Source organism: Medicago sativa, chromosome 4 (assembly GCF_051527215.1).
Source record: "Medicago sativa cultivar Bolivia chromosome 4, Bolivia_mono, whole genome shotgun sequence".
Lineage (NCBI taxonomy): Eukaryota > Viridiplantae > Streptophyta > Magnoliopsida > Fabales > Fabaceae > Medicago > Medicago sativa.
Window position 1 is genome coordinate 99,129,467 of NC_140752.1, and position 4,460 is coordinate 99,133,926.

Consider the following 4,460-nt stretch of genomic DNA (forward strand, 5'->3'; position numbering starts at 1 on the left):
ACTTTTTCTCGAAAAAATTGGAAAAATGATGTTGAAAAATTGGAAAATTATAATGTTAGATTTTGAAGCTTCTCATAAAGATTATATTAGAGCAATTTGATTCGGTAATGATAAAATACCAAAAATATGGCCAACCCTAATTTGATAAAATAGAAAGATTTGAAATTATAATTTTGGTCTTCTTTAATCAATTTTTTTTAATGGATGATGTTGTTGTTGATGTTTTTGAATTTGTTCCGGAAAAATGATGAAGATGATGATGATGTTGATGAAACTATTGTTTGGGAATTTTTGTGAATTCTGGAAAAAATATGAAGATGTGATGGTGTTGATGAATTTGATGTTGAAAATGATGAAGAGGAGTGATGATGAAGATGAAGAAAGAGAGAATTAATTTGTTGTTGTTGACTCGCTGTAAGATAAAATAGACCTACGTAATCCAATGGTCATCCTTTTAATAAAAAAGATCAAACAGTTTAAATTAAAAAAATTAATAGGATCTATGGTGGACCAAATATCGAATTAAGCCTATAATTGAATATCACATGATCAATTTTTTCCTACTTGATTGTTCTGTTGCGCCATACATACTTGGCTTGATGTTGCCGGCAACGAAACGACCCTGGGTGCTTTGACGGAGAGCACACACACTGTTTTATTGAACCATCCTCGTCGGCCCCGTCACCTCCACCGCGAGCCTGACCTGCCACCACCGCCGGTTCTTCCCCTGCTTCAGTGTCCACCACTATTTGCACCTCCCGGAATACATAACATCTTGTATATATATGTTTTTGTGCTTCACTTCATCTGGCCAGTTAAGGAATTTAATTTAAAGGAAAATAATATATGTGGATCATGTGAAATTGTAGAGTAATAAAAGCAAGAGGGAAAAGGATCGTGTGCTTGGCTTAAATTAAAAGGGTTTTTATTTTATTTTAGATATACAAAATGGAAATTCTTTAGAGTGGTTTGTGTTTTGAAAAAACTTTTGTGTTTTTTTTTTTGGTGACATGAGAAAAGGAAAAAAGAAAAAAGAAAAGGAAAAAGAAATTACGTCCTTACAAAGGACATCCCACGAGCATCAGCTAGTAAAGCTAACGATAAACTAGAAGGAGGTTCTTGAAGCACAATTAGAGGATCTACGTTAGTAGCTCCCAACTTTGCTAGCACATCCGCACAAGCATTCCCTTCGCGAAAGGTGTGATGAAGAGATATTGTTCAATCTTTCTTCATGAAATCTCTAATAATCTCTAGTTCATTAGCATAATGATGAAACTGAGATGTTCCCTCTTTGACGAGTTGAACCACATGCAAGGAATCTGAGAAACACATTACTTTCTGAAATCCAGCCTGCCAACATAGTTTGACCACAAGGTTTTGGTACATTTGTGTCCGTTTAAGTATTTTTTATGTGTTTTGTGATAATAAAAATAATAACTTATGCTATATAAAAAAAAGAGTCTTAAAATACATGAGTTTATACTGATTTTTTCATTACCTATTTTACCATTCATTTACTATTTTGGCCTGGCGTTATCCTATTATACCCTTGAAAAAATGATTCTATATTAAAGTTATATTGTCGGTGGTATTAAAAAAGATAATGTTGCGAATTCGATGAGAAAACACACCAATAACAAACTTGATGTGTGGAGCAAGGGATAATCAAGCAACCAAAACAAAGTTTATGGAACAATTATAAACACAAGCCAAAAGTAGAAAACAGTGAGAGAGAAAAGAAGAGAGAACACAAAAGAATTTGTTGACCCAGTTCGGTCCAAATTGACCTAGTCTGGGGGAGAGAGCAGCCCTCCGTTTCACTATATGATGAGTAACGTTACAAAGAGGTATTGAGTTACAAGAATAAGTCTCCCGCCTAATTCTACCCAAATCCCAGCCTCTTCCCGTAACCAAGAGCCTCAATCCTAATAGTGTTTCCCAAGGTGAATCAACCTTCAAACCCTAGTTTGTTGCCAAGAGACAAACTCTATACAAACCCTAGTTTGATTTCTAAACCCTTGTTTCAGCCCCCTCTATCTCTAGGTTTACACTGATACAATGTCTATATTTATAGTAAAAGAATCCTCAATAAAACTGGAACAAATCTAGGCCCGAAAATACGTTTCTGTTTTATTTTCTGCTGTCAAAATCGGCCACCGTGCTCACCAAATCTGCCACCAATTTTTATAGAACCAACAGACAAAAAAAACAAAGTCCAAAATCGGCCACCGATTTTCTGCTACCAGAATTCCAATTTCTTCAATTTTGAGGCACTTTCACAACAATCTCCACCTTGACTCTAAATTAGTGATGATCCCAATTTAACATCAACACCTTGCTGCTCTTTCCCTTGCTTCCCACTACACCAAGTAGATCCACAAGTTTACACCCTAACCTCTTCAACCATAGGAATGCCTTCCGCCCCTTTGAAGATCCTTGTGTCGAAACTACTCAAGGAATTTTAGGTAGTTCCACAAGTACACACCTTAACCTCTTCAGCCATCGGAAGGTCTTCCGCCTTCTCGAAGATCCTTGTATCCAAACTACACTAGGAATTTCAGGTAGTTCTACAAGACTACACCATACCTCTTCAATACGAGACATCTCCCGCTTCCTTGAAGATCACCTTGCATCCAATCACCCTTGGACTTTTAGGGTAATTCCACAAGTCGTGCTATACATTCTTCAACCTCTGGAATGCCTTCCATCTTCATGAAGAAATCCATTGCTCACCATAGAGCATAGCACCCAAGGTCCTCCATAGTCGTACCATTACCGGTGTGTTCAACTCCATCTCGAGCTGAGCGTACTCTACCTTAACTAGCAAATGCGTACATCCCACTATGTCTTCAACCTTGAAACTCCACCTCAACAGGTAGATCATGAGTATTGTTGCCTCCGCCTTTCCAGACTGGTCATGAGTATTCTTACCACCGCCTCTCCAGGCTGATGTTGAGTGTTTAACGTCTCTCCAGACGACCACCGCTCTACCAGGCATCACCCTCAAGGTGAGAAACATCATCTTCATCCTCCCAAAAACACACCATCAAAGCACCTGCATCCTCATAACCCTCAGAGACAATTTGTGCGGAATTACCATTAATCTCCGGACAATCCTTCTTGAAGTGACCCATCTTGTTACACTTAAAGCACTTAAACTTTGTCTTGTTACTACTCTTTCCCCTGTTACCTCTACCTCCACCATTCCCTCTTGAAACACTTAGGCCTTCCCCGTTTTCATCAACTCTCAAGTCCTTCGACTTAGTCAACTCCTTAGTTCTCAAAGCCGCTTGAACTTCTTCCAAGGTAACAGTGCCTTCTTTTCCATAGAGCATGGTATCTTTAAACGTTTCAAAAGATCTAGGTAGAGCACACAACAAGAATATAACGTTATCTTCATCCTCAAGATTCACCTCAATATTCTCCAAGTCATCAAGGATTTTGTTGAACTCCGTAAGTTGCTCCATGATGGCCTTTGTCTCCACCATCTTGAATGAGTAGAGTTGTTGTTTTAGGAATTGCCGATGAGCCAAAGACTTTGTCATATACAAAGATTCCAACTTTGCCCACATCGATGCCGCAGTTGGTTCCTTTGCTACTTCTCTCAAAACTTTATCTCCGAGGCACAAGACAATGACACTCCTTGCCTTGTCCACTATCTCGGTCTTCTCCGCTCGTGACATGGTGACCGGTAACGAACCTTCACCCTTCAAAGCTTTCTCACACTTTTGTTGTATTAACACCGCTTCCATCTTTACCTTCCATAACCCAAAATCGTTATCTCCGGTAAACTTCTCAATATCCCACTTCAAACCCATGGTACTAGATTATCCTTTGACCTTTGCCCCAAGGTGAGCGCCAATGGTTGTGAATTCGATGAGAAAACACACCAATAACAAACTTGATGTGTGGAGCAAGGGATAATCAAGCAACCAAAACAAAGTTTATGGAACAATTATAAACACAAGCCAAAAGTAGAAAACAGTGAGAGAGAAAAGAAGAGAGAACACAAAAGAATTTGTTGACCCATTTCGGTCCAAATTGACCTAGTCTGGGGGAGAGAGCAGCCCTCCGTTCCACTATATGATGAGTAACGTTACAAAGAGGTATTGAGTTACAAGAATCAGTCTTCAGCCTAATTCTACCCAAATCCCAGCCTCTTCCCGTAACCAAGAGACTCAATCCTAATAGTGTTTCCCAAGGTGAATCAACCTTCAAACCCTAGTTTGTTGCCAAGAGACAAACTCTATACAAACCCTAGTTTGATTTCTAAACCCTTGTTTCAGCCCCCTCTATCTCTAGGTTTACACTGATACAATGTCTATATTTATAGTAAAAGAATCCTCAATAAAACTGGAACAAATCTAGGCCCGAAAATACGTTTATGTTTTATTTTCTGCTGTCAAAATCGGCCACCGTGCTCACCAAATCGGCCACCGATTTTTACAGAACCAACATAC